Source organism: Papaver somniferum, chromosome 8, assembly GCF_003573695.1.
Source record: "Papaver somniferum cultivar HN1 chromosome 8, ASM357369v1, whole genome shotgun sequence".
NCBI lineage: Eukaryota > Viridiplantae > Streptophyta > Magnoliopsida > Ranunculales > Papaveraceae > Papaver > Papaver somniferum.
Genome location: NC_039365.1, coordinates 153352648 through 153364844, shown reverse-complemented (window position 1 = coordinate 153364844; position 12197 = coordinate 153352648).

Genomic DNA, 12197 nt, shown 5'->3' with positions numbered 1-12197 from the left:
GTTTCTAGGCTTGTGTAACCGCACCCAAACTTGTACATTAGTTGGTTCAACAATAGTTAACCAAACGGTTAGCCATATGATCACTTTCATATCAACCATATTATTCTTCACCATAACTAGTTCAAATGACTCAAATGAACTAGTTAGAGAGTTGTTCAATTGCAAGGAAATCTCATGTACTACACAAGACACAATTGAAGCAAAAACGATTTGATTCACTTGAATCGGTTCATGAACTATATAGCCACGGTTTGCAATTGCATTCCTTAGTTAATATGAATAAGTTCAAAAACATCGTTTTTAGATATAACCTATTCAAGTTCGCGGACTTGGTTCGTGGAAGTAAGTTCCCGGATGGAGTTCACAAACTCCAGCAGAAATTCTCGGGTTTGAGAACTTCGCCAGTTCGCGGACTTAGCTCACGCATTACTCCGGTTCACTTGATAAACAAAGTTCGCAAACTTCGGTTAAAGGAATAAGGACTTAAACATATATGTGTTTCCATAATAATGCTTATATCCTCCAATGGTTATATAATCTAAACTATCATTTCAATCATTGAAACATTCTCAGAGGACGTTATATAGTTGTTATTCACAAACCATTTTTCGTCAGAGAAATTTTCAAAGTGATTAAAACATAACATGACTTTCGTCACTAGGTAAAGATGAACTTGTCTAAAGCGAAAGCTTATCAACATATATTTCGAGAAATAGATAGGCGAGATAAACTCGGATCGAAATACCAAATGTGTATAATCTAAGTCTATATAGAAAAACGACTTTTGTCTCAAGATAGGAGATAAATAGAGTTTTGAGTGATAGATAAGTTCAAATATCCACATACCCTTTAGTCGATGAAGATCCACCAGTTCCTTGAGTAGTCCTTCGTCTTGTATGATGATTGCCATGGAGTTCTTGAGCTCAACTAAACTTTTTATCCTAGTCCGAGACCTTAGCTATAGTAGACTAGAAATCAAGACTTATAGTTTTGATCGCTAATATTGACAAACATGTTTGAGATAGCAACGCATGCGAGTTCTACCGAGCAATGCTCTAACAATCTCCCCCTTTGTCCATTTTAGTGACAAAACTATCAACACATATGGAATACAAAAAATATATAAATAAACTTTTGTAGATCCTATTTCACATGCCTAATCTTCAACATTACTCGAAATCTTCGTCACTTCCAAGTACTCCAATGATCCCAAAGGTTGTAAGTTTAGCATCATCGTTGTTGAAAATCTGTAGCTATAAAAACGAGAAAACAAGAGTTCTCAATCATTGTTATACAGTATCATAGTATCATTACACAATGTCAAAGTTCAATTGTATCATAACTTTAACAACAATACTATGGTGATATGTCACTCCCCCTTAGTCAATACTCCATCTCACATGGAAACCACTCCCCCTTACATAATGATCCGAAAACCATATGTATTTGTAGTGTGAACTACATATTAATTCTCCTCCTTTTTGTCAATAAAATTGGTAAATGTACAAGAACGGTATCCTAATGAAATTTCCTAAAGAGACATTTCATGACCAAAATAAGGCATATATCATCTTATTTAGATGCAATCATAAATACGAAGCTAAATGCATTTATCAAGGAGTCTATAAAGATACAAGATAACCCCTATAATATTCCACCGCCGCACTCCCCACAAATATTTGGCAATTAAGCACAAGTTCAATTAAGAACTCTCCCCCATAAAATGTCATTCCCGAAAGAACAACAAGAGCGGCCTTAATTTCAAAAAGAAAAGAAGGATTTCTTTGGACATAACAAATCACATACGAGTATTAATTTGAATCCAAAATACTCAATTAAATTAACCATAAGAGAACCCATGATTAATTTAATCAAACATGCTCAACATAAGTAAACTTATGGAGACTTAAAAACACTCAATTATATTAATCACAAGTAAACCCATAATTAATCTAATCTAAATACATAACTAAACTAATCACAAAAGTAATCAATTTAATTGGTCATGCTCGACACAAAGTATCTCATGGAACAACAACTATGTCAAAACAATGACTCAGTCGATAGAGCTCAACATAAGACACCTTATGGAACAACACAGTATGTACACAAAAATTGTGGATTGTAGATCGACCTTATACCGTGGAATAAGCAAGGACTCATTATATTTTCCATCACCATTTGCACAATGACATTCAATAGACATAATCCTTGAACACAAAATATTTTAACCTATCTTCCATCAAAAATTGACATAATAGTCTTAACTTTTGTATTTGTCAAAATTCAATTCATTCCTTCATCAATACATGTATATCAACTCGTGAACGACTTTACTTTTGACAAAGTATGGGACAATCAAGTAAACGGACGTAAACACACATATCCGATAACAATATTGCAATATATAAAACCATAAAGATTAATACTGCAAAAATCATCTTCCAAACAATTTTAGAATTTAAAAAAATAAACCTAAAAACATGAAGATGAAAACGTTGGACATATGTATGTGTAATCACAATAATGGCTATTCCAAACTCTAGTTATTCTTCTAAATAAAACAAGAAAAATAGAAGATTTACTAGGCAATAAAACCTTTGAAGAATTCTTTATCGTCCCCGAACTCCTTGTCATCAACAACCATTGGAACATAAGGTTCATTAAGGTAGGAGTTTATATCAATAAACCTTCTTGGCTGATGTTGTCGAACCAGGGCCTTCTGAATCTCATGAATCTTATACACAAAAGCCTTTATTTGTTGAATCTCCTTTCGTATCTCCTTCAACACTTCAAGAACATCAGAAAACTTCTGATAATTTGAAGGAATGGCTCTTGGCTTCCTCACATTTCTTCTTTTCCTTTTCAATATTGGGGATAATGGGGATTTTTCTTTTTCCTTCATGATTGATAGCTTAACAATCATATTAGCATCTTTTCCATCAGAAGATATCATGATTGGAGTATCCATAAACGTATGGGTTTGTGAGAGGAAATCATAATTTTCTCAACAAGTAGTCTTGAGATAAAAAGAGGTTACAGAGAAGGAAAAATGAATGTAGGGTTTCGAAACCTTTAAACAGGTTCGTACACGACCAACTCACGACCCTATGAAGAGTAGAATTATCGATAATAACCCTCCTTTGTTGATAGACGGGAATTCCTAAAACTTAAGGAAAAAACTTTCCCTAAATCCTGAGAGGTACAAAATCATTGTCTCTTTTGATCAGGCACATGAGACAAGATTTCAAAAACAACACAATCAAGTTGTATTGTGGTGAACAACAATTTTTCCACCATTTCCCTCTTGTGAGGAATCTACAGACCTCTGTCTATCAAAGCGACTCGACCGTACTTTCTTCTCTAATGGTCTTGGTTTATCCTTGGAAATTAACTTCTTAGACGAAGATAAAATCCTACATACCTCAGCGGTCTTCTGAGCAAGTTTAAGCTTCCTTGCTAAATGATTTGCTCTTCGTTGAAGTTTGTTGACGTGCCTTCGTTGGTGTTTGTATTTGTAACACCTTGAAAGTTCATGACCCTTTAGATAACAATAAGAACACGTCAATCTAGGATAAAAGTCAGGCTTTTGAGATGTGCATGCAGCTAGGCACATAGTGGAACCTGAAACATTACAGACATAATTTCCAAACAAATGGTCAATTTTTATCTTCTGAAAGAATATCAAGATTGATGTATGTATTGCTACAATTATCAAAATCAATATTTTCACCAAGAAGTGCAACACTTGATTTGTCGTCTTCATTAGACTCATAGTTGTCAGACATTTCATTAAGAGTTGCAGCAAGACCTTTGTTCCCGGTGTATTTTCTACGATTTGGACACTCGTTTGCAAAATGACCAAATCCCTTACACTTAAAGCACCGAGGCATATCCTCGTCATCAGTTTCATCAATATCCCTATTTTTAGGAGGAACACAATTATGAGGTTTGACTGATGTCTTAGGATTATCTCTGGAAAATCGTTTACTTCTCTTCAGCAGAAGATCCCTAAACTGTCTTGTGATCGTTGAGACTGATTTGTCAAGATCTTCATCTGATGAATCTGTCTCAGAGTGATCATCTTCAGAGATATACACTTTTTTACTTTTATCAAGTACTTTAGTGTCCTTTATTGCTTTGAACGCACCATCCTTAGATTTGGATGAATGTTCGTGATCAAAGATCTTAAGCTTCCCAACCAGCGTGTTTCTGGAGAGATTATCAAGGTTATTTCCCTCAACGATGGCATGCTTCTTAGAATCGTATCTAAATGGCAGCGATCTGAGAATTTTCATCACAATGTCCTTTTCAGGAATAATCTTACCCAATGCAAAAGATGCATTAACAATTTCAGACACTTTGTGATTAAACTCATCAAATGTTTCTTCATTTGCCATACGAAGGTTTTCCCAATCGGAATTAAGGTTTTGAAGCCTAGCTTCCTTTTCACTGGTATTTCCTTCGAAAACGGTTTCTAAGATATCCCAAGCTTCTTTAAACTTAGTGCAATTTGACACATGGTGCTGAAGATTTGGGGTAATGGAATATATAATGGCATTCAAACCGTCAGAATTTTGTTTTGCAGCAAGTATCTCGGCAGGGCTGTATTCACCAATATTCTTGGGAACGTTTACATTTCCAACTGCTATAGCGGGAGGATCATAGCCATTAACAACATATACCCATGATTGAAAATCACGCGCTTGAAGAAAAGCTCGCATAGAAATTTGCCACCACAAATAATTAGAGCCATCAAAGACTAGTGGTACATTAATAGAGATAGCACCTCTGTCCATAGAGTCAGAGCGCAACAAATACAGACTTGTAAGGTCTTAAACGTGTTTGCCTGCTCTGATACCAATTGAAAAAGCGGGGGTCTAACAACCCCACCCAATATTTCTCTTAGAAATCTGTATGGACAAACTCCAATATACTTTCTAGAGAATCAACTAGACAGTCAGACTCAATCTATATAAAAAAGTATATCAAAGAGTTTATATCTCAATCTCTCGATTTGATATATACTCAAGCAAATAGAAATCTGCGAGTCTTTATCAAATACTAGAGAGATAACTTGGATGGTACGAAATACCAATATCCAAGTGTCAATCAATTTAAATCAACAACCAAAAGGTCGGATATTTCCAATTGATTGAACAACGCACAACCTGTGATATTTCAATTATATAACAAAATATAATGCGGAAAAGAAATAACACAGACACCAAAATTTTGTTAACGAGGAAACCGCAAATGCATAAAAACCTCGGGACCTAGTCCATATTGAATACACACTGTATTAAGCCGCTACAAACAATAGCCTACTCCAAACTAACTTCGGTCTGGACTGTAGTTTAACCCCAACCAATCTCACACTGATCCAAGGTACAATTATTCTCATACGTCTCTGATACCAGCAGGATACTGCGTACTTGATTCCCTTAGATGATCTCACCCACAACTAAGAGTTTCTACGACCCAAAGTCGAAGACTTTAATAAACAAATTTGTATCACATAGAAAAGTCTATGGTAATAGATAAATACGTCTCCCACGAATATACCTACGAGTTTTGTTCCATCTTTTGATAAATCAAGGTGAACATGAACCAATTGATAATCCAGAATTATGTTCCCGAAGAACAGCCTAGTATTATCAATCACCTCACAATAGTCTTAATCGACGCAGCGAAAAAAGATATTGTGGAATCACAAACTATGAGACGAATATGTTTGTGATTACTTTTTATCTTGCCTATCAGAGATATAAATCTCAAGCCAATTATTACAATTGTACTCGTACGATAGAAACAACAAGATCAGATCACACAACTACGATAACGTAGTATCGGTCTGGCTTCACAATCCCAATGCAGTCTTTAAGTCGTTAACCTGGCTTAGAAGAAGAAACCAAAGGTTAAAGGAGAATCGACTCTAGCTTAGCACAACTAGTATCACACAGAATGTGTGGGGATTAGGTTTCCCAGTTGCTAGAGTTCTCCCTTATATAGTCTTTCAAATCAGGGTTTGCAATCAATGTTAGCTTGGTAAAAAAGCATTCAATATTTACCGTTAGATGAATACCTGATTAGATTCAAGTTAACATTTATCAACCGTTAGATCTAAAACATAGATTGTTATACACAAATGAAATGCACGTTTCTAGGCTTGTGTAACCGTACCCAAACTTGTACGTTAATTGGTTTAATAATAGTTAACCAAACGGTTAGCCATATGATCACTTTCATATCAACCATATTCTTCTTCACCATAACTAGTTCAAATGACTCAAATAAACTAGTTAGAGAGTTGTTCAATTGCAAGGAAATCTCATGTACTACACAAGACACAATTGAAGCAAAAACGATTTGATTCACTTGAATCGGTTCATGAACTATATAGCCACGGTTTGCAATTGCATTCCTTAGTTAATTTGAATAAGTTTACAAACATCGTTTTTAGATATAACCTACTCAAGTTCGCGGACTGGGTTCGCGAACTTAAGTTCCCAGATGGAGTTAAGGGTGCACACGGTACGGTTCGGCTCGGTTCTTGCCAAGACCGAGTACTTATACCTCCCTATCCCCGGTTCCAAAATTTTGGACCGGTACATGTACCTTGTACCTCGGTTCTGGTACCATTCGGTACACGTATGGTACCAAGTACGGTTTCGGTACCAATCGGTACATCTGTCAGAATTCCAAACATGATCCAATATAGCTTGTAATGAGGAGATCGCCATATTTTCTTTTGCTTTTGAAATCATTTCTAAATTGGCATTCTCTTTTAATGGTGCAATGTTTGTTTTAGTGAAACAGAAGCATATCTCAACAAGACCATCAAGCGGTGGAACTCCAGCCTTTTTCGATAATCTGTCAGCAAAAGAGAAAGGTAGACGGGTAGGGATATCTGTTTCCTTGATAAAACAATGCTCAAAAACTGGACAATGAAGCGAGGTATGATTATTGGAAGAATTAAGACTGATCTCTGACCATGAATTAATAAATTGCCAAACTGATGCACCATCACATACAGAATGGTTGGCACTGCACCCTATAAAGATGTCGTCGATTAATTCGGTAACTTGAATGGAAAGTAAAGGATGTGATTGAACTTCCCAGTTTGTTACCCCATTGAGCGGAAACAATAGATAAATTATGCTTTGAGGGTTGTAGGTTTGGGAGACGATGTCCTCCACGGATATGTCTGCAGTGGCATGTAAAAATTCTGCACCTTCAAAATTGCAGTTGATATAGACAGAGAACGTATTACCATCTTCATGTTTATCGATTCCAAGGCGACCAGCTAGAGGAAAGAAATGATTAAGAGTTTGTGACAAAGAAGTTTTAAGATGACTAATCTTGTTGTTGATAATTTCATCCTTGGATTTAAAACTTACAAATGATAGATCCCATGGATTTAAATCAATCCATTTATGAGTATCGGTCTGATTATCAACATAACCGCCTGGTTGGACCTTAATTGTAGAGACATGACGAACTTCGATAAAAGTACTCATTCTTTGATTCTTATTCTGCGTTAACTAACTTGAATTAGAGAGTAGCTACGAAGAATTATAGAGTAGCTACAATAACTCGGTACATTCGGTCCGGGACAGCACGAGACTTGGATTGGACCATGTACCTGTACCCCCCAGAGACCGGTTCCTATTTTTTGGACCGATACCTGTACCCCCTTCCTCGGTTCGGTACAAAAACAGGTACGGTTCCACCGGTTCCGGGACGGTCCGGGATTTCGGCTTGGTTCATGTGCACCCTTAGATGGAGTTCACAAACTCCAGCAGAAATTGTGGGGTTTGAGAACTTGGCCAGTTCGCAGACTGGGTTCGCAGACTGAGCTCACGCACTACTCCGGTTCACTTGATCAACAAAGTTCGCAAACTTCAGTTCAAGGAATAAGGACTTATACATATATGTGTTTCCACAACAATGCTTATATCCTCCAATGGTTATATAATCTAAACTCTCATTTCAATAATCTTAACTCTCATTTCAATCATTGAAACATTCTCAGAGGACTTTATATAGTTGTTATTCACAAACCATGTTTCGTCAGAGCAATTTTCAAAGTGATTGAAACATAACATGACTTTGTCACTAGGTAAGGATGAACTTGACTAAAGAGAAAGCTTACCAACACATATTTCGAGAAATAGATAGGCGGGATAAACTCGGCTCGAAATACCAAATGTGTATAATCTAAGTCTATATAGCAAAACGACTTTTGTCTCAAGATAGGAGATAAATAGACTTTTGAGTGATAGATAAGTTCGAGTCTCCACATAGATTTTAGTCGATGAAGATCCACCAGTTCCTTGAGTAGTCCTTCGTCTTGTATGATGATTTCCATGGAGTTCTTGAGCTCAACTACACTTTCTATCCTAGTCCGAGACCTTAGCTATAATAGACTAGAAATCAAGACTTATAGTTTTGATCACTAACATTGACAAACATGCTTGAGATAGTAACACATGCGAGTTCGACCGAGCAATGCTCTAACAAAATACGTGCAGATTGAATATCTACCTATCTTCCTTAGGGGGAGTATTAGCTTTGTTATTATAATGTCAACAACGACATTTTTGAGGATTGAATGTATGCAGTTTACTGTGCTGTTGAATTCCGGAGTCAAGCATATGTGTAATGAATTTTTGTAATTTGTTTATTCATATGTTTTAAAAGTTTTGTCACTAAAATTGACAAAGAGGGAGATTGTTAGAGCATAGCTCGGTTGAACCCACCAAGCGTTGGTATGTCAAGTTTGGTTGTCATATTTTAGTGAATCAAATATCATGTTAAGAGTCGTTTGATTATGTACTAGAGTCAACTTCGTATAGGTTATCTTGAAAGTATTAGGATATAAGATATTACAAGTATTGCGAAGACTTCAAGATGTGAAGAAGCAATGAGCTACAACGACAACAATCATCCTTCCACTTGAGGTTAGTGATATTTGACTTGAACTGTTTCATTCCCTAACGTATATTTCAAGTCTGCATATTGAAAAAAAACTGCGAAGCATATTTGAACTCTGGATAGACATAGTATTAAGGAATACAATACGAGGTTTATTTCTTAACCATTAAACTTTGTAGATAAGACATCGCCATAATCATTTGAATGCTATTGTGATTGTTTATGGGTATGAGGTGAGGATTTCATCCTAGGGAACAATGTTTACATGTGTTCTAAGGAAGTAAGTTCATAAACTTGTTTGTGAATCGAAAAGAAAATCGCCAGGCGTTATTGGGATTGTTACTCATTGTATATCTTGTGAACATCCAATATGTGTGATTTAGTAGAACCGTTCATGACCTGTTTGTGTTCTTGGTAAAACTATTCACAAAGGCCTGACTTATGTATTGGTATGACTTTTATTAGTGAAACCGATCTTAAGTAATCACCTGAGATGGTATGATCAGGTTTGTGATTTTATGTATGACCAAAACTGGGAAAAGGGGAACCGATCCTAGTAAGAGGTGCAGTACATCACAAAGAGAAACCGATCCTTGTATGAGGTGCAGTAGGTTTATAGCAAAAAGAGGAACCGATCCTATGAACATGTGCAACACGTTTTTAGGCAAAAGGGAACCGATCCTATGGACATGTGCAACACATTCAAGTTAGATACCATATATATGTGGGGAACCGATCCTAGTACCTAGTCAACTGAATTTTGGAAATCTAGCGTGACTATGCACAATACTCACCTGGAAGTAGAACCGAAACTTGTTTTGGTATAACCGTTACACCCATGATTTGTGATTGAATGTTATTTGATCAATCACATAGTTCTTGAAAGACAGACGAACCAATTCTAAACTTGTTTGTAAGTGTGGCAAATCGGTTTCAAGGTTGTAAGTATGAAATAGAACTTATAAAGTTAGGATGTCGACATACTTTGAACACGTGCTGTGAATGTTTATTATTTAATTGTTCAAAGTTATTCCTTAATAGCTAAGGGAAGAGAATCCCAGGATCGAAACATAAATAAGTTAAGAATCTTTTAATTAAGGTTATTAATTTCATTTTTAGGAAAATAAGAATTAGTAATGTGCATTTACTAATTAAAGATTTTCTGAGAGATTTCGATCATTATTTTTGAACAGAGTATTTCCAGGAATTATGGAAACCGAATTTGTGCTTTAATGAATATCTTGAGAATATTTTCGGTTTTGGAAATTCCTTGGTGTCCAAACTTCCTAGTCTATAAATACTGAAGTTTGCATTTCTAGCTAGCAAACTAATCCTTCGTAACAGCAAACTACCTCTTGTTGTGCTGCTACTGGTGAAGCCGCCTATTCGGGGAGGAGAGTAACCTAATTAGGCGAAATCTCTTACGGCCACTTGTTTTAAAGTCTTCTTTGGGATTGATAAGCTCTATTAGTACCGTTGGTGGGAAACTAGATAATTGCGGTTTATCTTTTTTTTCCCATTGATTTGATTGACTAACGGTGGTTGAACTTTGATTGCACCTAGTTTGTTTATGCTTGAGAATCTTCTCTTCGGATATAAGATTCACTCAAACTAGTTCAAAGTTTCGACAGGGATCTTTAGACTGTTGTTAGTTCTAAAGACGATCTTATGATAATCCATTGTTAATAGACTCCATTTAGTGCGTGATTGAAGATTTCTGATTTGTGAGTTCATAATCTTTGGTGTGCACAATACTTATTTCGGTAAAAAGAGGATCCAATTAATAATCGGTTTTATCCTTGTGATAGAATTGGATTGATTAATTGAGTAGATCGGTATCAACACAATTATTTGGTTAAGAGTGTTGATCACAAAATCTTAATGATTACTTTGGTAATTGAACATAAGATAAATCTAAGGACCTGACAAAGGAGTTTATGTTAAGATAAACAGAAGATCCTTTTTCCGAATCATATCACTTGGTTGAAGAGAGGTGATACCAAACATATTTATTGTTTCTTTACTGTTTGGAATACGAACCAAAGGAATTGATCCAAGTACGTGACTTATTTATAAGTTACAGGCGTGGGAATACTGACGGAACTAGGTGAACTATAGGTTTAGTTGCTTGGTCTCAACTATACGAAGTTGGTGTAATTTTGTGTAGCGGCTTAATCCTTAGAGTATTCAATTCTGGACTAGGTCCCGGGGTTTTTCTGCATTTGCGGTTTTCCTCGTTAACAAAAAATTGCCGTGTCATTTACTTTTATTTTCCGCAATTATAATTGTCTTTATTATAATTTAAAGTAAATCACATAAATATTAATTCCTATTTACTTGATAAGTGAATCCTATTGTGTTTTGTTAAGTATGAACCTTTTTATCAAGTAAACATACTTCGTTGTTGTATTGTCTCGATCTCGTATCCATAGACAATCAAACGAAGTGTGAACCGATTAGTTGTATTTTCTCGACTCAGTCCATAGATAATTAATTTCAGATAAAGGACTTATAGGTAGGAAAAGTTTTAGATTGAGGTATATTTAGGTACCCTCGTCTTTTCAAGTATCTTACAACCTTTTTGTATGCACACAAGTATGCATACTTTAGGTTCCCGATTTTGGACTTATACACTAATGTGCGAACACACTGTGCTTATATCCAAAGATGGTTACATGATTCTAAACTCTTTATTTCAATCATTGAAACATTCTTCTATAATGGAAATAGCCGTTTTTACACACTATTAGCATCAAAGCAATTTTCAAGATATTGAAATAACCATTATCGAAACATTCCAAGTCTTACACCAAATGATTGTATCACACAAACCATGTAAGATGTTACTCGGAAATTTTCTCATGATATAAGATGAACTTGGTCGAAGCGAAAGCTTACTAACACATATTTCGAGAAATATATAAGCAAGATATACTCAACTCGAAATCTCAAATGTGTATAGAGAAAACTATATCGTAACACGACTTACGTCTTAATATGGGAGATAGAGTAAAAATAGACTTTCCAAGTTCTCCACATACCTTTTGTCGATGAAGTTCCACAAGCTCTCCCTAGTAGTTCTTCATCTTCAAGTGATAAGAGCCGTGAAGTCTAAGCTCAACTACACAAACTATGTCCTAGTCCGAGACATCTATAAATAGGCTAGAAATCAAGACTTATAGTTTTGATCACTAACATTGAAAAACATGCTTGAGATAGCAACGCATGCGAGTTCGACCGAGCAGTGCTATAACATACCC